Source organism: Pristiophorus japonicus, chromosome 19, assembly GCF_044704955.1.
Source record: "Pristiophorus japonicus isolate sPriJap1 chromosome 19, sPriJap1.hap1, whole genome shotgun sequence".
Lineage (NCBI taxonomy): Eukaryota > Metazoa > Chordata > Chondrichthyes > Pristiophoridae > Pristiophorus > Pristiophorus japonicus.
The window spans coordinates 51,408,212-51,428,234 of record NC_091995.1 but is presented as its reverse complement, the minus strand read 5'-3'; the positions used below and the strand labels follow the sequence as shown (position 1 = coordinate 51,428,234).

The following is a 20,023-nucleotide window of genomic DNA, read 5'->3' as shown; positions in this document are numbered from 1 at the left end:
CATAGCACCTCATGCATGCCCAAATTTGCGGAATGATCTGTTATGAATCTATTCCATTTAGCACGGTGGTACTACCACACTACAGGATGGAGGGTGTTCTCTGTACGAAGACGGGACTTCATCTCCACAAGGCCTTTGCGGTCGTCACCCCTATCAATTTTGCAATGGAAAGTTGCATCTGCATCTGCAACAGATAGATTGGTGAGGACGAGGTCAAGTAGGTATTCCCTCGTGTTAGCTCTCCCACCACCTGCAGCAGGCCGAGTCTGGCAGCTATATCCATCAGGACTCGGTCAACTCAGTCAGTAGTCGTGCTATCAAGCCATTCTTTTTTAGGGACGTTGAAGTCCCCCACCCAGAGAACATTCTGTGCCCTTGCTACTCTTGGTGCTTCTTCCAAATGGTTTTTAATATGTACGAGTATTAATTAATCAACTGGGGCTGAGTGGTAGATGGTATGAAGCAGTATGTTTCATTTTTATTCGTTCACGTGATATGAACATCGTCGAAAGTCCAGCACTTATTGCCCCGCTTGACTACAATTGAGTGGCTTGCTCATCCACTTCAGTGGGCAGTGCTCTGCATCTGGATTCACATATAGGCCAGATCAGGTAAGGATGTCAGAAATCCTTCCCGAATGGACATTAGCGAAACAATTGGATTTTATGACAATCCCGTAGTTTCAAAGAGAAATAATAGCTTTTCAAAAAACATTTATTTAGTTGCATTCAGATCCCCTAGCTGCCGCGGTAGGTTTTTTATTCAGGTCTTCCGATCATTAGTCCACGCCTCTTTATTACTAATCCAGCAACATATCCACTATGCTATTGTAGCCCACGCTTGTGTGAGACATGAAGCCATGAGATTGATGGGGTCCGAAGTCAATGTTGAGGACTCTAAGGGTCACTCCCTGTCGACTGTATACCATGGTGCCGGCCAACTCTGATGGGTCTGTCCTGGCGGTGGGACAGGACATCAACAGGACATGGTGATGGAGAATTCTGGGACATTGGCTGAAAGATCTGATTCTGTGGGTATGACTATGTCAGGCTGTTGCTTGACTTGTCTGTGACACAGCTCTCTCATGTTTGGCACAAATCCACAGCTGTTAGCGAGGAGGAAGTTTCAGGGTCAACTAGCCATGTACTCCGATATTTGCATGGTCACTATTACTGATACAAGCTTTTATTCCAGATTTATTTAATTGACTGAATTTAAAATCCCCAGCTGCTGGGGTGGGTTTTGGCCTCACGTCCCCTGATCATTAGACCAGGTCTTTGGATTAGTATTCCAGTAACATAAGCATGATGCTACCATATCGTGAATTCAGCAAACTTGCCTACCAAGGCTCGCAGACATGCACGCCACTCATTTTCCCTCACTGGAATTAAAATAGAGCCCATGAAAGATGTCATTTTCTGCTTCTATTCTGGCCCAACCATTGCTTTTTCTGTCGTTTGTGTCCAGCATTTCAGATCCCCAGTCAGAACGAAACTCATGAAAAACCTGAGACGTTATGTGTGTAGTGGAATATCTTCAAAGAACAGTGAATCCCTTGAATTCAACAAAGTGGAAAATTGAAACTTCAGAATTGAAGAGGAATTGTTTTAATGTCTATATATTAGTCCTGCCATATCAAGTCATGAATGGTGGTGTACCATTAAACAACTAACAGGAGGAGGAAGCTCCACTAATTATTCCTATCCTCAATGATGGCGGAGCACAGCCCATGAGTGCAAAAGACAAGGCTGAAGCATTTGCTACCATCTTGAGCCAGAAGCGCCGAGAGGATGATCCATATCGACCTCCTCCTCAGGTTCCCACCATTGCAGATGCCAGTCTTCAAACAATTCGGTTCATTCCTTGTGATATCAAGAAAAGGCTGAGCGCACTGGACACAGCAAAAGTTATGGGCCCCGCCAACATCCCGGCTTCGTGCTGAAGAATTGTGCTGCAGAACTAGCTGCACCTTTAGCCAAACTGCTCCAGTACAGCTACAACACTGGCATCTATCCAACAATGTGGAAACTTGTCAATTAATGCCCCATCGGACTACTCTCAATCATCAGCAAAGTGATGGAAGGTGACATCAACAGTGTTATCAAGTGGCACTTACTCACCAATAATCTGCTCACGGATGCACAGTTTGGGTTCTGTCCGGACCACTTGGCTCCAGACCTCATTATAGTCTTGGTGCAAACATGGACAGAAGAGGTGAATTCTAGAGGTGAGGTGAGAGTGACAGCGCTTGACATCAAGGCAGCAATTGTCCGAGTGTGGCACCAAGGAGCCCTAGTACAACTAAAGTCAATGGGAATCTGTGGGAAAACTCTCCACTGGCTGAAGTCATACCTAGCACAGAGAAAGATGGTTGTGATGGTTGGAAGTCAATCATCACAGCCCCAGGACATCACTGCAGGAGTTCCTCAGGGCAGTGTCAAAGGCCCTACTATCTTCAGCTGCTTCATCAATGACCGTCCCTCAATCATAAGATCAGAAGTGGTGATGTTTGCTAATGGCTACACAGTGTTCAGTTCCATTCCCAACTCCTCAGATAATGAAGCAGTCAATGACTGCAAGCAACAAAACCTGGATGACATTCAGGCTTGGGCTGATAAGTGGCAAGTAACATTCGTACCACACAAGTGCCAGGCAATGACTATGTCCAACAAGCGAGAGTTTAACCACCACCCCTTGACATTCAATGGCATTACCATCGCCGAACCCCCACCATCAACAACCTGGGGGTCACCATTGACCACAAACGTAATGGGACTCGCCACATAATCACTGTGGCAAGAGGTGCAGGTCAGAAACTGTGTATTCTACGATGGGTGTCTCATCTCCCGCCTCCCCAAAGCCATCTACAACGAGCAAGTCAGGAGTGTGATAGAATACTCTCCACTTGCCTGGATTAGTGCAGCTCCAATAACACTCAAGAAGCTCAACACCATTCAGAACAAAGCAGCCCGCTTGATTGGCAGCCCATCCACCACTTTAAACATTCACTCTCTCCATCATCAACGTACCGTGGCTGCAGGGTGCATCATCTACAAGATGCATGCAGCAACTCACCAAGGCTTCTCAGGCAGCACCTCCAAAACCTGCGACCTATACCACCTATTAAAGACAAGGGCAGCAGGCGCATGTGAATACCATCACCTCCAAGTTTCCCTCCAAGTCACACACCATTCTGTCTTGCAAGTATATCGCTATTCCTTCATCGTCACTGGGTCAAAATTATGGAACTCTTTCCTGAACAGGACTGTGGGAGAACCTTCACCACAAGCTCTGAGCAGTTCAAGAAGGCGGCTCACCATCACCTTGGCAAGGGCAATTAGGGTGGGCTTTAATGCTGGCCTTGTCAGCAACACACACAGCCCAGGAATGAAAAAAAATGTATCGTTGCCTCTTCCAATAAAAGAAGATCTAATTGTTCCCCAATCAGAGATATTAAAATAACTGTCCGTCAATCCATGTGTATTAACATTACAACCAGGCTGTCCTCTTCAAAACAAAACCGGTTACTTTTCTCTTTAATTACTTTTCAAACACAGGCACGGTCAAAGACAAAGAAAACCCCATAAAGATTATATGATGTATATTTTTATACAGACTGATGGTCTGCACAGTTAACATCATCATTACTGTGGGAACAATGGAATGTAATGAAATTTCATGATCATATATGGCTAAGCATTTTAAAGGGTTTACGCAAACAACATTCAAGTGGACAAATGTTCATCGAACCATTTATTCCTCTTTAGCTCCGCGCAAGGTATGTTAATATCTCCAGAAATCTAACATTTTTGCATATCTGTGGGACTATATCACTTTCTGTGTGTATCTCAATATGCTTCGGTCTCACCTGTAGTATTCAGGCGCCTTAATATAAATGATATATATTATAGATTGAAGAAGATAAAGTACATTCTTTATGTAACTAAGATCTAGAGAATGCTAATCCTTCACAATTATACACAGTTATTCCATTAAATGCTTTGCGTTAATCTATATATAAATATCCTCAGCTTTATGAGTCTTCTATCATTACTGCAGGAATGGAGATGTCGAAATAATGTTTTTGGAACTGTCGTTGACAATAATATTCTTGACTCCTTACTCTTTCACAATATGTTTGCAAAATCTACCTGATCAGTAGCAGTGTTAAGTTCCTCTCTGCCACGGGAACACTAGAATTCCCATCATGGTACAATTTGGTGAATCTAATTTTAAATCAAATTTGCCCTTAGTATTTGAAATTAAGCGCCATTAAACCAAAAACAAATCTTACTTTCTTATAGATTTACGGCAAACAGGTCTGGTCCAACTGTTTCAACATAATCAATTAATGACGGGTTGCTAATATCAATTCAGTGTTAGAATCTGAGGTCATTTCGCGGTCCCATTGACATGGATAGGGAATCTGTTGGGAATAGTAGGCAGGAGGCAATGATAATGGATGTGTACTCAGAATGGGAGGATGTGACTAGTGGTGCATACAGGGAACTGTACTGGAGCCTCGCTTTTCGCTAAATTTATAGTGACATAGATGAAGGAATATAGAGCCAAATAGCCACATATTCGTGTTTGCTGCCGACACCAAGGTGGAACAGTAAATAGTGTAAATGGGAGCAGACGATTGCAATGGGTAATTAATACATTTAATGAGTGATAAATTCTGTGGCAGATGATGTTCAACCAAGGGAAGTGTGAGGTCATCCACTTTGGACGTAAAATATATATATCAGAATATATTCTAAATTTTAAGCAGATAAAAGCTGTGGAGAAGCAGAGCGATTTAGGGTTACAAGTACAGAAATTACTTAAGGCAGGCAAAATAAACATAATCAAAAAGAATCTTGGTTCAGTAGATCAGCAGCTAAAATCAGTACGGGTGGGGAAGAGAGAGAGAGAGAGGGAGAGAGAGAGAGAAAGAAGGACTTGTATTCGTATGCGCCTTTCATGAACACTGGACATCTCAATGCGCTTTACAACCAATGAAGTAATTTTGGTGTGTAGTCACTGTTGTAATGTGGGAGATGCGGCAGCCAATTTGTGCAATAAGAAATAACATCGGGCAGAAAACAGTAGTAGGTATAGCTTATAGGCCCCTTAACAGAACAGTGGCTGCACCTTTGGACAGAGTATTAAAAAGAAATGATAGGAGCTTGCAACAAACGTAATACAATAACCGTGGGGGAGTTTAATCTGCATATAGATTGGTCAAAACAAATTATCAATGGTAGTCTGGAGAATGAGTTCATGGAATATATTCAAAACAGCTTTCTAGAAAAATACTTCATAGAACTAACCAAGGAACAGACTATTACAGATCTGGTTGTGTTTAATATTATGATTAAATAGTAAACTTATAGGAAAGGACCCTCTAGGAAAGAGTGATCATAATATGATATAATTTTACATTGAGTTTGAAAGTGACATTCTTAAATCCGACACTAGAGTCTTAAACTTAAACAAAGCTAATCGTGTAGGTATGAGAGCTGAGCTGGCTAAGGTAGCTTGGAATATTAGATTAAAAGTTATGACAGTAGATAAGCAATGGCTAATATTTAAAGAAATATTCCAAAAATTCTCAACGAATATACTTTCCATTCAGAAATAAAACAAACTTCCCTGGAACAATGATCCATTAGTGGCTAAGTAAAGAAGTTCAAGATAATAATCGATTTAAAAAAGAGGCATATAATTTTGCAACGAACAATAATAAGCATAAGGATTAGAAAAAAGCAAAGGATGATCAAAAAATTGAAAAAAGGGATAAAATATATGAGTACAAATTAACAAGAAATAATTAAACAAATTGCATGAGCTTCTACACGTATGTAAAACGCAAGAGAGTAGAAAATAATCATTGGCCCTTTAGAGGCTGAGGCAGGATAAATTATATTGGGAAACAAGGAAATGGCAAAGTCTTTAAAAAAATAGTTTGTATCTGTCTTCACAGCAGAAGGCACAAAAAGTATACCAAAATTAGTGGGAACTAAGGTGTCAATGAGAGTGAGGAATTTAAAGTAATTAATATCAGGATGTGCACTTAAAGTGCTGTAATCTACAGGGATCAAGAGTTGGAAAGTGAGATTAGGCTGGATCCTCTTGGTAGGCCGGTGCAGACATGATGAACCAAAAGTACTTCCTTCTGTGCTGTAGATTTCTATGATTGTATGAATAGTAGATATAAAGTACAGGAGAAACTAATGGAACTAAAAGCCTACAAAATCCCCTGGACCTGATGGCGTACATCCTAGGGTTTGAGAAGAGGTGGCTGCAGAGACAGTAGGTGCATTGGTTGTGATTTTTCAAAATTTCCTCGATTCAAGAAAGGTCACTGCAGATTGAGATGTAGCAAGTCTAAACTTGCTGCTCAAGAAAGGAGCGAAAGAGAAAACCTGAAACTACAGGTCAGCTAGCCTGACATCATCATCGGTAAAATTCTGGAATCCAAGATTAAGAGTCAACATGGTTTATGAAAGGAAAATTGCGTGTAACAAATGTATTAAAAATTTTTAAGGATGTAACTGGCAGGTAGATAAGAGGGAACCAGTGGATACAGTACATAAGCTAGCAGATGGAGTATTATTTGAGGAAATGTGAGGTTATCCAATTTGGTAACTAAGAGCAAAACAGAATATGTTTTAAATGGTGAGAAACTATTAAGTGTTGGTATTCAGAAATTTGGGTTTCCTAGTGCAAGAAACAGAGAGTTAACATGCATGTGCAGCAAGCAAATAAGAAGGCAAATGGCACACTGTGCATAATTGCTAGAGGGTTGGACTACCAGAGTAAGGACGTCTTGCTACAGTTGTACATGGCTCTGGTGAGTCCACACCTGAATTAATGTGCACAGTTTTGGTCTCCTTATTTAAGGAAGGATATACTTGTCTTAGAGGCGGTGCAACAAAACATCATTAAATTGATCCCTGGGATGACAGGATTGTCCTATGTGGAGAGATTGAATAGATTTGGCCTATATTCTATCGAGTTTCGAAGAATGAGTGGTGACCTAATTGAAACATTGAAGATTCTTAGGGCGGTTGATAGGTTAGATGCTGAGAGAATAATTTCCCCTGGCTGGAGAGTCTAGAATTAGGCGGCATATACTCAGGATAAGTGGCCGGCCTTTTAAGACTAAAATGAGGAATAATTCTTCATTCAGAGGGTTGTGAATCTTTCGAATCCTCTGCCCCAAAGTGATATGGATGATCATTCATTGGATATATTCAATGCTGAGATAGATAGTTTTTCGAACTCCAGAGGAATTAAGGAATACGGGGATAGGGCAGGAAATCGGAGTTGATGTGGAAGATCAGACATGATCTTATTGAAAGGTGGAGCAGGCTCGAGGGGTCGTATGGCCTACTCCAGCTTTTAATTTTTATGCTCTTCTGTTTTTAAAACTCCGAATGGAATGTTGATGTTATCTTAAAGGGGCCGGAATACACAGGGGCAAGTGGCAGTACAGTTATATCAAAATTTGGTCAGCCCCCACTTAGAGTACTGCGATCAGTTGTGGGCATCCAACCTGAGGAAGCATATACTGGCCTTGGAGTAGGGAACAGCGCAGATTCAGCCGAATAATGCCAGGGCTAATTAGGAGGGCAGATTGCACATACTAGGTTTGTATTCCCTTGAGTGTAGAAGATTACGGGTGGCCTATCTGAGGTGCTGAAGATAAACAAAGGAGTTGAAAGGGTAGATGGAGAGAAACTATTTCCTCTGGTGGGGGAATAACCTTAAAATGAGAGCTCCATGGTTCAGGGATGATTTGCAGAAACAGCTCTTCACACAAATGGTAGAAGAAATTGGAAACTCTATCCTCCAAAAAACTGTTGAATTTAGATCAACTGAAATTTAAAAACTGAGATTAATAAACTGTGACCCGTACTTTTCACCATCAAATTTGATTGCCACAAACACCCACATCCCTTCCAAATGGAAATTGAAATCCGCATCGACATTCATCTTGTTCACATGGTATATATCAGTCCAGACCTTGTCTCTTTTCTCCTCCTCCCAACGCCTGTTGATGCTAAAATCCAACATCTGAGCATAACTACGGGGCTGGTGAGCTGTATACAACTGACTATATCACTTTCTGTGTGTCTCTGTGAATGCTCTTCGATCTCATGTGCACAGCACAGCCTCCTTATATTGATATTATGCAGAGTATACATGAAAACAGAACGAAATATGATGTATTAAATATTTACATGGCATTAAACCACCACAACTGTGTACATTAATTTCATCAAATGACTTATGTGCACCTATAAATGAGTATCGTCAGTTTCAGGAGTATGTACCATTAATTTAGCAGTGCAGATCTCAAAACCTTTCTTTTAAAAACATTTCCAATGTGAAACATTATTGCAAAATATCGTACTCTCTAATCAGTAGCAGTAAATACGGCTCAGCTGAACCTGTTTGATCAAATGACTAAAACTAATGCCAATCATTTTGTAATGTTCATATGTCACTTGAGGTTTCTCAGGTATAAATAAGAGCTTATTTCAAAAGCAAAAGATCAGCCTGTTCATAAAAATTACTAGCAACATCACTTATCTGCGATTTTGGGACAGCCAGTAATCATACAGATAGAAAACATTTACTATCCTATCCTTGCAAGAGTTGGTGTTCCTGTAAGCTGCTTCTAATCAGTTAATAGTCAACTTAAACAGTGCTTCACTGTGTCACTGTTCCTGCTGTTGGTGTATTAATAATATTTGTTTGTTTTGATGTGATTGATGTGCAGACTCTGATTACCACTATCAAACAAATAATAATTAGCATAATCTAACGTTCTGACATATTCTTAATGTAATAACGTGACGGACTGCACAGTTTCTTCTGAAATATAAATGTAAACAATTTTGCTCAGATTGTGCCTCCTTTGTAAAGATTCTTGTAATTTCCAGAAGGTAAATACTGGGGATTATCAAAACCTCAGCAGGCTTATATGGAGTGGGAAACAGAATTAAAGTTTAAGTTTAAGGTCAATGACCAGTTCTGATAAAATATAATCGACCTGAAACGTTAACGACCTTTCTCTCGCTATATATGCTGTCTGCCCTGCTAAAGATTTACAATATTTTCTCTTAATTTATTTCATTTTCAATCTGAGCCAAATACTAATATCACACCTGGGTTCTGGTTAGTTAATATCATTTAACATTTTAAAATATACATCAAGGTATGTGTCCCACTAACTTTCAGCGATTGTTATCACTATTACTAGAAATCCGTAAATAATGGGCGCAGTTACTGTTATGTTTTGGTCAAAGGTGAGATCTCGAAAAGCGGGCAACTGCCCAGAAAGTTTACACTCACAGGGCAACCCTGAATGTTGAAGTATGATACTGAGCGGTATTGGATGCTGCATTATATTGAGGCCAGCTATTGGTGTGAGCCAGCACAGTACAGGTCAAAATGCTGTTTGACTCCCAAAGTCAAGGTCAGGCAAAGTTTGTACCTGCAGCTATGGGGGAGGTTTTAATATTTACGGCTGCATTGGCAGATATGACAAACTGGTGGAAAGGAACCACCAGCTTTGCATAATCCAATGGATTTTGCTGCCAATTAATATCAAACAAAGGGAAATGCGCCGGGTTGTGTTAGCAGGTGATACTTGGCCAGAATCTCCTTTTAGCGCACCAGTCAATCAATCTCCCACTGTGGGGCAATGTTAACCTAACCTGCCTGTTGGTAAACGAGAGGATCAGGTACAACTCAGCTTGGACTGTATCCTAAGGAGCTCTGGATTCTGAGAGTCAGAGGTTTTATGAGACAACCTGAAACTGTATAAGCTATATGATTTTTAAAAATGTGTGTTTAACACTATGCCGATTCTACTCTCTACTGGAGGTAATGGAGAATAATATTGGGAGTAAAACGAGCATGGCACTCAATGCATTAATTTTCGCCCTGGAGAGACATTTGGGTGCCAAGATTAGAAATTCTTGAATTTTCATCCCAATAAATTGGTGAGTGATCATCCTCTCAATATAAGGAGAGACAGTAACTTCATCTTCCTCCTCTTTACAGCTAATTTAGCGACAATTCTCGTTCTCTCCCGTGGAAGCTGCGGAGTCTCCAAATGCATCACCAGTTACCTGGTTGCCATGGCAATAGCGGATCTACTGGTCCTGATCTTTACTGTAATCCTTGATGAACTTAATGATGCTTATTTTCCATATTCATTTCTGAATTACACTCCCATTTGCAGTCTCAATCTCTCCTTGAGTTTTGCTTCAATTGATTGTTCTGTCTGGTTAACTGTAGCTTTCACCTTTTGATCGATTTGTGGCCATTTGTTGCCAACAGTTTCGATTAAACTATTGCACCAAAGAAACTGCGGCTGTGGTAATAGCAGTGGTGAGTGGGCTGAGCATCTTAGAAAGTGTTCCAATCTATTTTATATATGAACCGCGGTAAATAATTGACTATGTACCATGGTCCTGCTATGTAATATCACGTTTTTATACCTCACCGATATGGGTAACATATTGGTGGTTGGAAACAGTTTTAATCCCACTTGCTCCATTTGTGCTCATTTTACTGCTCAATGCTCTGACCATCAGGCACATTGTACTGGCTGAGAAGGGAACTCCGAACAAACAACAATGCTGAAAATCACAGTGATCCAGAGATCGAGAACCGAAGGAAATCCATATTTTTATTGCTCGCTATATCTGGCAGTTTTATACTGTTATGGATGATAACATTCGTATCTTATATAGTTGTACAATTTGATGATACTCAGTTTCTACAAGCGAATTACAATGACCCTTCCACTATTCTGGAACAATCCGGGTATATGCTTAGCACGTTGAGTTCCTGCACAAACACCTTTATTTATGCCGTGTCCCAGAGTAAATTCAAAGCGGAGCTGATACTTATAATTAAGCGTCCACTTGGACGAATAACATATTTAATTAAGTTCAATGGCTTCACTGAATTAAAACACAACAGGAATCATTTTTACCGTGGAAAATAATGCAAATAATGTGATATTGAATTGCCTGCATGCCAGGCGACATTTTCTTAACTGCAAAGGAATTAGGAAATGATGTTAATGGGCGGCAAATGTTATACAATCAATTCGACACTATCGTCCAACACTAAAATTACCTCCAAATGTACACAGATTGGTTCAACAGAAATGCACACAGAGTCATTTCCTGTAGAATTGCTCACACTCAGTGAAAGCAGATGGGCTGCGCTTCCTGTTTCTGGGCTCCCCAGCATGCGTTTATTTTCAGTTAAAGTGACAAAATGTGGGACAGGACTTGCTCGTTCAAAAGCGCAGAGTCTGAATACCGCGGCCGTGATAATTTAGAATTACAGAGGCGATAAGCTCGATAAAAATCATGACACACTTTCATGGCTACAAATTAAATTACATTATATCCTTGTTTTTTACTTGTATTCAGGCAAATGATTCACTGATTCTGTCCATTGGTAGTTGAACATGGAATCCGTGGTCTTATTCTCTATTTTTTTAAATCGTGAGCTAAGATCAGAATTTATGTCTTACCTGTTTGCAAACTCCAGCACACAATAAAGTGTTTGAGATGAGATAACACGATGAAGCACCATCTCCATCACTAAACAATAATGGTGGGGGTGGGAGTTAGTTGTGAACTTCGGTAGGATTAGGAGGGTGGGATAGATTTTGGTAACATTGGTGGTGTTCTGGAATATCAGAGAGCTGGTGTGGGAGTCCTGTGGCTCACCTGCAGGGCAGTGGGTGAGCTTTGATTTTGTCAAAGGAGGCAGAGGTCTGACATTTAGTAATGCTGGGACACGATGTTTAGATTTTGAAAAATCAGATTATGGATCCAGGATTAAATGGCAGCAGCTATGGAGTGAGTGTTCTGAGGTGTGACATGACAATATGATAGACTCGGGTTCTACAGCGCTGCAGTAACGGGTCTGAGGTTAATGGACACCAGGGGCAGGGTACTTGGCTTTAAGCTGAACTTGGAGAATTGGTCCCTGACAGTACTGTAGTGGTAGAACCGGAGCCTTGCAGAAGTAGTGAGTGGATTCTGTCTTCTGGTGGGGTAGTATGAGGTCTATGACACCATTGGTGGAAGTCGAAGGATCCCAGGATTTAACAACATTTCGGTGTATGGCCATGGTTGTGAAATTAGCTTTGTCAGAAATCTTTCTGTAGATACTGAAGTGAGCGACTACCCATCGGTTCTTTGAAAATTAATAAAGTGTAACAGACTTTAACAACAACTGACTGCTTTAACGGACAAATGGTGAATAAATACATAACCACTCATGGCATCATTTTATTTCAAAAGTGCAATTAAAACTTTAAAATGTTTTATGCGGCTGGCTTGTGAATATTGTGATGCAGAAGGGGTAAACCGCAACGTAACTGAATGAATGTTTGTCTTAAAAAGTATAGATGTATAGGCAATCGTTGACCTCTCTCCCGCTCTCACTCCACTGTCTCTCCCACGCCCTCTCTCCTTCTCTCTCTCTCTCATCCTCCCACTCGCTCCCTCCCTCCATCACTCGCTTTCCCTCTGACTCTCTCTCTCACTCTCCCTCCACCTCCCACTCTAAATCTCCTTCCCCTCCCACTCTCCCTGTCCCTCCCCCAAACTCTGTCCCTCTTTCTCCCCTTCCTACCCTCTCTCTCACTTCCACTACCTCTCCCTCCCCATCCTCTCTATCCCTTTCCATCCACCAGCTCTTCCTCCCACCCTCTAACACCCTCACTTGCTCTCTCCCCTCCCTTTCCCTCCCTCTATTTCCTTACCTCTCTCTCCATCCTTTTCTCTTTCTCTCACTCTCAAGCCACAAGCTCCTCTCGGTTCTGTAGCAAATCCTGGGGAGGTGCTGCCCCCGTGCCCGCACCCAATGGCCCTGCCGCCTCCTCATTGGAGCAGACCCATCGCTCCCCGCCCTGATTGGCTGCGAGGCCAGCCGGGCCCTGATCGCCCATTGGTCGGTGCAACTGTCTCTCAGCCCGGACCACTTGCTTCCAGCCTCTCCTCCACCCCCACTCCAGGACAGACAAAAAGGGCAGACAATTATAGATATAATGGAGGAAGTTTTAATTATCTTTCTGGAAAATTAACTTCAAATACGTTTTTACATTGATTTTGCTTCAACCTAATTTGTAAAATTGGATTCAATATATGGAAAGGAATATACAATTCAACCAATATTAACTAATTTGCAAACTGGGCAGTTAGTAAACATTAGCTTTAACATAAATAATTGTGTGGCAATGGAGTTTGGTAGGGAAAATACAAACAACCCCTAAACTAACAAAAAAAAGAAACAGAAAGGGGGAGAAGATCAAAGGGATATAGAAGCACTACTGGAATAATTTGTATTTATATAGCACCTTTAAAGTACTGAAACACCCCAAGGTGCTTCACAGGAGTACCGTGCGATGAAAATTTGACACCGAGCCACAGAAGTAGAAATTAGTGCAGGTGACCAAAAGATTGGTCAAAGGGGTATGTTTTTCAGGAGTGTCTTGAAGGAGGAAAGAGAGGTAGAGAGGTGGAGAGTTTTAGGCAGGGTGTTCCAGAGCTTGGGGCCTAGGCAACTCAAGGCAGAGCCACCAATGTTTGAGCGATTATAATCAGGTATGCTCAAGACAGCATAATTAGAGAGGTGCAGACATCTCGTGGGTTTTGGGGCTGGAGGAGATTACAGAGATAGGGAGGGACAAGGCCATGGAGGGATTTGAAAATAAGGATGAGAATTTTTTTTAAATGAGGCATTGCTTAACCAGAAGGCAATATCGGTCAGCAAACACAGGGTTGACGGGTGAACAGAACTTGGTGCGAGTTAGGAAACTGCCAGCCGAAGTTTGTGTCACCTTCAGTTTACGTCGGGTAGAATGTAGGAGACCACCCAGGAGTGCATTGGAATAGACAAGTCTAGAGGTAATAAAGAGAGGTTGAGGGTTTCAGCCAGTGCAGCGGATGAACTGAGCAAGGGTGGAAGCAGCCAAGGTTACGGAGGTGGAAATAGGTGCTCTTGGTTATGCTGCACATACGTGGTTGAAAGTTCAATTCAGGGTCAAATATGAACAGTCTGGTTCAGCCTCAGACAGAAGTTGGGGAGAGGGATGGAGTCAGTGGCTAGGGAACGGAGTTTGTGACGGCAACTGAAAACAATGGCTTCAGTCTTCCCAATATTCAATTGGAGAAAATTTCTGCTCATCCAGAATTGGATGTCGGACAGTCTGAAAATTTAGAGGCTGTGCAGTGCTCAAGAAAAGTGGTAGTGAGATAGAGCTGGGTGTCATCAGCGTACATGTGGAAATTTATGCTGTGTTTTCGGATGATGTCGCCAAGGTGCAACATGTAGATGAGAAACAGGAGGGGGGCATTGGATAGATTATTGGGGGATACCAGAGGTAACCACGTGGGAGTGGAAAGAGGAGCTGCTGCAGGTGATTCTTTGGGAAAGTTTAGATAGATAAGAATGGAACCAGGCGCGTGCAGTTCCACCCACCTACTCGATAGTGAAGAGGCGTTGGAGATGGATGGAGTGGTCAACCATGTCAAAGGCTGCAGACAGGTCAAGAAGGACGAGGAGGGATAGATTGCCTTTGTCATAGTCAGAAAGGATGGCATTTGTTTCTTTGATGAGAGCTGTTTGGATACTGTGGCCGGCGCAGAAACTGGATTGGAGGGATTCAAACATGGAATTGTAGGCAAGATGGGCGCGGATTTGGGAGCTGACAACACGTTGAAGGACTTTGGAAAGGAAAGGAAGGTTGGAGATGAGGTGGTAGTTTGTAATGACGGAGTGGTCGACAGTTGTTTTTTGAGGAGAGGCATGACGATGGCAATTTTGGGGTAGAGCTTGACTGTACTTGATGAGCGAGAACCATTAACAATGTCAGCTAAAATGGGAGCCAGAAAAGTAAGCTGAGTGATCAGCAGTTTGGTGGGAACAAGGTGAAGGCAGCAGGAAGTGGGCCTCATGGACAGGATGAGTTCGGAAAGGTCATGAGGGGAGATTGGAGAGAAACTGGAGAAAGATGTGAGGTCAGGGCTAGGGCAGGGGGGATCCTTCGAGGAAGTTTGGCCCAGTGTGATAGGGGAAGGCAGGGAATATGCAGCGGCAGCTGGACAAATGGTCTCAATCTTAGAGACAAAGAAGTCCATGAGCTCCTCACACGTATTTTCAGAGATAAGGGTGAAGATTGGGGAGGTTTAAAATGATGGTTAGCAGTGGAGAATAGAAGCTGGGGTTTATCTTTACATTCCAGAATAATTCTGGAATATTGAGCGATTTTGGCAGACGAGAACACAATGGGCACAAATATCGACTGATGGGGGTTGGGAAGCGAGTTCGGCTGAGAATAGGCCAAACAATACAGTCCAGAACGTGTGTACTGTGAGGAACATTTACCTCAGGTTATTGAAAGCAACCCACTAGCAGCAGTAATGTAACAATGGACCAATGTCTTACCGGCAGGGGGCAGCATAAAGATTATTGGGAATTGCCAGCTGAAACACTGATCTACAGGGCAGGGAACAGGAATTCGAATCCAAACAATAAAAATGATCACAGAGATATGAAGTCAGTGGAAACGAAAATCAGGTCACGTGGGAAACGGCTGACCATTCTATATTCTAAAGCTAAAGTAAACGTTGGTCCCTTAGAGGATGAGACTGGGGAATTAATAATGGGAAACAGTGCATTGGCAGAGACTTGGAACAAACATTTTCTATCGGTCTTCATGGTAGAAGACACTAAAATATACAAAAAATTGCTAATCAATGGGCTATTGTGAATGGGGAGCCTTAAAATAGCCACTATCACGAGAGAAAATGTACTTGGCAAACTAATGGGATTAACGGTGGACAAGTGCCCTGGACCTGATGGCCTGCATCGTAGGGTCTTAAAATAAATGGCTACAGAGATAGTGGATGCATTCGTTGTAATCTACCAAAATTCCCTGGTTCTGGAGAGGTCCCAGCGGATTGGAAAACAGGAAATGTAACGCCCCTATTTAAGAAAGGAAGCAGAGAGAAAGCAGGAAACTAAAGATCAGTTAGTCTAACATCTGTCATTGTGAAGATGCTGGATTCCAGTATTAAGGAAGTAGTAGCAGGACATTTTGAAAATCATAATGCAGTGAAGAAGAGTCAGCATGGTATTGTGAAAGGAAAATCATGTTTGACAAATTTGCTGGTGTTCTTTGAGGATGTAAAGAGCATGGTGGATGAAGGAGAACTGCTAAATGTCGTATATTTGGATTTCCAAAACCATTCGATAAAGTACTATAAGGTTACTGCTCAAGATAAGAGCTCATGGGATAGAGGGTAATGTATTAGCATAGACAGAGGATTGGCTAACTGTCAGAAAACAGAGAGTCAGGATAACTGGGTCCTTTTCCAGTTGGCAAACTGTAACTTGTGGGAAACCACAGGGATCAGTGCTGGGGTCTCAACTATTTACAATCTGTATTAATGATTTGGATGAAGAGACCAAGTGTAATGTAGCCAAATTTGCTGATGATACAAAGATAGATGGGAAAGCAAGTTGTGAGGAGGATGAAAATAATCTGCAAAGGGATAGAGATAGGCTAAGTGTGTGGGCAAAAATGTGGCAGATGGATTACAATGTGGGAAAATGTGAGGTTATCCACTTTGGTAGGAAGAATAAAAAAGCAAATTATTATTTAAATGGGGAGTGTAGGATTTGGCCGGTGCCAACATCAGTGTGTGTATAGGCCGGCAGGATTTTTTGACTTTTAAAATGGACCTTAAGACTTTTAAAATGGAGACACACACAGGCTGCATTTCAAAATGGAGTTTGGGCTTTTGAATTTTATGAGGTCTGATTTTTGGTTTCTGTGAAGTATAGCAGGAGCTGTCTGCCTTTTGGGTTGCCATCGAACCAGTTTCAAAGCTGACGTCATGAACTTTGTGTGATTTGTGGAAAAACTCCATATGTCCATGGAGCCAGTAGGTCTGGATGGACAATGAGGTTTTCAGGCCAAATGTACCACCTCTGGACTCTTTCAATGAAGGAGCAGTCAGGAACGCAACAAACAGTTAGCACTTCGAGAACTGCTCATCGACAGAAAAGGCCTACCATTGTTTTCATCAAGTTGACAAATCCAGGACAGAGACGTCACCAAGAAAACCAACTAGCATCTCTGTGACCATGCTAACCAGGAATCGCCCAGCCAGTTTTGTGCATAATACGGGGTATAAAGATGTTGACTTTTGGGGGATTCAGTGGCTTATTTTTATCTACCATCTGGAATGGGGTTTCCTGCATGGCTACACATCCGTTAACTCTCTAGGAATACCCGAAGTGGGAGTCTGGCTGTACTGCCTGAACATAACTCTCTAGGCCTCATCGCATGCCTCTGTTAGGCATGGTTTTGTCTTTAGAGTTGAATATACACGGGCCACATGAAGCAAAAATAAGGGCTGGTAAAAAGCATATACCTTTGGAAATCCCCAAAACCGCCAGCGAAGGAACTGCAGGTTTCCAAGACGCAGGCTAACACATGCATGTGTGAGGAGGCTTCCAAGTGTGGGTTCTGACCAAACTGGGAGAGGGGTTTAGTTAGAAGGGTTTCCAGTATCTAGGCTTAGATTCTAGGGAAGGAGGTTGTTTCGGCGTAACTGACAGGGTGGGTATTTCGTCTCACGTTTTAAGCTAGTGTTCACAGTCACCTCGTCTTTAAGCCGGAAGCGAGAGGAGTAGGGGTTGTCGTTTTGTGAGTGTAATGAAAGGGATCGATCTTTGAACAACATGAACCGTTTTGTTTTGTCTGAGTGAATTATAACCTATCCATAGCAAATCCTTGGGTCCGAACTTGGGGGTTGTGGGGCTTGTGGTTCACGGAAGACCAACCGGGTGCCATCCGCTCATGGCCGGGGTTACACAGTAATCCCACTGCTGACGCTGCACATCGGGCAGAGGAGAAGATCTATCTGACCTTGGTCTCTCTCTCTCTCTCTCTCCCTCTCGCTCTCTGTGATTACCCACTAATCAACGGGCTAAGCAGGAACTATTGGCAAAAGCTCCTGCCATCCAAAGGGAAACAACCAGAACTGGGGAGTCTTACAGCATGGTTCTACTGAAGGGAGAGTCATAGAGACATGGCGCACACAAAACACCCTACAGAAATGGCTACTGCAGCAGGACACGAGGGAGTGGGCAGTTCAATTCACTTTAAGGTTGAAGTGGTTCGGTCAGGTTTGGAAGATAGGATCGCATCCTACGTGTTCACCAAAATTAATGTGTTCCAGCAGTGGGGCTGGACATGTTACACTCAGATAGTCCTCAGATTAGGGAAGCTGAGTGGACAGGGGGAAAGGAGCATAAGAAGTCCAAGGAAAAGACAGTTTGGCTCATATGCTTTCTAGGAGTAAGGGTTTTGAGGATTGTATTCATGATCAGTTCGAGGAAAAGATTCAGCTGTTAACGAAGCAGGTAACGAGGCTTCAGGGGCAGCTGGAGGAGTTTGAAAGGGAATCAGACGCATGGGGTATAGTACGTCGGCAGTTAGTGGAGGAATTAGTTATAGAAAAGCAGGAAAGGAGGGCTGTAGAAAAGTCTTCCTGGACAGCTGAGGAATATTTACATGCCAGGTTACCGAGGCTAAGTTCCATGAGCAAGTTCTCCGAGAATAAATTTTCCGACCAGCAGCGGAAGCGAAAGGGCTGGAAAGCAAGTTTAATGACATGAAGACTGCGTACTGGGTAACTAGGAGTAAGGGCTTTGAGGATTGTAATCACGATCAGTGCGACGAAACGATCAGGAAGCTACAAAAGGCTTTGGCTGGGGCTAGATGCATGGTGTGCTTAATGGCACCAGGTGGAGCCCAGTTAGACCAGGAAGAGGATAGGCCCCAAGCAGAAGTTCCGGTAGCAGTACAAGAAGAAGTAGCTCCACCAGTGGGCAGGGAGCAACCGGGGCCCATGTGTCCATTGCGGCAGTGGAGATATGGTTCACCGGCACCCAAAAGTGATGAGGGCCAGCTCCAAAATGACAACGTGGTCCCATTCACGACTCCTCAGCTCCAAATGATGATGAACTGGCAAAACTTATCAAAGTGGACCCCACAGTCATTTCGCTAAGGTAGAACAGATAGGGGGCTTAAACGAGTAATGATGCAGAATCGCATGTTATTTTATTCTTCCTAGAAGGGACACTATAACAAAGCCTGTCCGCTGCCTCTAAGGTGGGACGAGGCACTATAGTGCGGTTCAAGGAGAAAATCCTACGAGCCATGGGCCATACACAGGGGAGTCCATTTTCCCTAGTTGAGAATACCCTGCAGATGCCTGGAGAAGTGCCGATTGCTTTTGCCGATAGGCTCTGGCCCATCTACGCTTAGGCAATAGTGGGCAGTCCGGACCGAGCGCAACTGCTGGGGGAGGTCCATAATTACGGACTAAGTAAATAATTACTTTTCGCAGCCAGTAATTATTAACCACAACATAATTACTGGTTGCAAAAAGCCTCCCAGTTTTGAGAGCCATGGCCGATGCCTGATTCAATGCCAAGGACCTCGCTAACACCGAGGCTGGGGTGCTTAGAAAGCTCACCATGGCTTTCAGGTCCCTGGGTGAGGATGAGGCGAAGCAACGGTGTTGTGTCAGTGAGATGAAGGCCGGTCAGCGGAAAAGAAAGGAATGACGTCAGGAAGGGCCGCACACTAGTGTGTCAAAAGCTTGTTTTCAGTGTGAACAAATGGGGCATTGGAGGTGAGAGTGTCCAATCCAGAAAGGAGTACCCGGCCGAGGAGGGGCTCGCGGGAAGAAGTTTCCAAACACCGACATGAGGGAGACCAGCCAGCAGTCAGGATATAAGGTCTTGGTGGCTGCCCTCCATACAGTGATGGGTAAGGACTCCGGTAGACTTGATGCTGCGAACAGCAAGGTCATACCGAGTGCTCCGATGAGTGGGGCAGGCCCTGTGTGTGGATGGGGGTAGAACCGGTCACGCGGAAGTACTGAATGGACACCGGAGCCTCGCGCATGAT

The 20,023-nt window shown here is 43.0% G+C and overlaps 1 pseudogene; it reads left to right on the top strand.

The window, feature by feature from the left end:
- Positions 1-2,367: 2,367 nt before the first annotated feature.
- On the top strand, positions 2,368-11,014 carry LOC139230219 (probable G-protein coupled receptor 139; annotated as a pseudogene).
- Positions 11,015-20,023: the final 9,009 nt, after the last annotated feature.